The sequence below is a fragment of the Arachis hypogaea genome, chromosome 11, assembly GCF_003086295.3.
Source record: "Arachis hypogaea cultivar Tifrunner chromosome 11, arahy.Tifrunner.gnm2.J5K5, whole genome shotgun sequence".
Taxonomy (NCBI): domain Eukaryota; kingdom Viridiplantae; phylum Streptophyta; class Magnoliopsida; order Fabales; family Fabaceae; genus Arachis; species Arachis hypogaea.
This window is the reverse complement of record NC_092046.1, coordinates 65,767,473-65,768,509: the sequence shown is the minus strand read 5'-3', so window position 1 is coordinate 65,768,509 and position 1,037 is coordinate 65,767,473.

Below are 1,037 nucleotides of genomic sequence, written 5' to 3'. Positions count from 1 at the left end.
TCATATTAGACTTGAATGAATAGCTGTCTTATTTAGTTGAATGAATGTAAATTCACACTTACTAGATTGAATTCTTACCAAAAATAAAAAATAGCACCAAAATTTGTTTAAAATAACACCAGAATTTAAATACAATGATACAGAATATAGAAAGTAAATTACATACTAAAAGATCACATTGACTTTATAAAATGAAATAGGATAACACCAAATTGACACCAAAAGGTTACACACAAAAAATGAATCTTTCTAAAAAGTATTATAGATTCAATAAATTGAATGCTTATCTCATATATAAAAACACAAATCTAAAAAGTAACACCGAAATTTTTAACTAAATGAGGTGATAGAACTAAGAACTTATTTCATGAAGACTTGAGTTATAGATTCACAAATTTTAATAAAAAAGATAATACGTGAAAAAATTTGTAGATAGCACAACGAAATTAAGCAGAACAAGTGCAAAATTTCAAAAGAGAATGAAAAAGGACATTTACGTATAAGAAGAAGATGATGTATCTCATGTATAAAATAACACATGAATTTTTAAAGAATAACACCAAAATGTCTTCACTCTAACATCAAAACGTCTTTACTCTAACATCAAAATTTCTAACTAAATGATGTGACGGAACTAAGAATTTATTTCATAAAAATTTGAGTTGCAGATTTACAAATTTTGATAGAAAATAAAATAAGTGAAAAAATCTATAAATAACGCAACAAAATTAACCAGAACAAGTACAAAAAATTCTAAAGAGAGTGAACAATGTTATTTATGTATAAGACAATGATAACGACAATAACAATAATGATAATTATAAGGGTTAAGTTCAATTTTGGTCCCTAACGTAGGGGGTCAAAAATTTGTTTCGTCCCTAAGTTTTATTTTTAATCAAAATCATCCCCAAAGTTGACAGTTGTATTAAAATGATCCGACGGACAATTATGCCCCTGAGTTCGTTACTCTCTTTAACTATTTGTTAATTAATTAATAATAATAATAATAATAATAATAATAATAATAATAATAATAA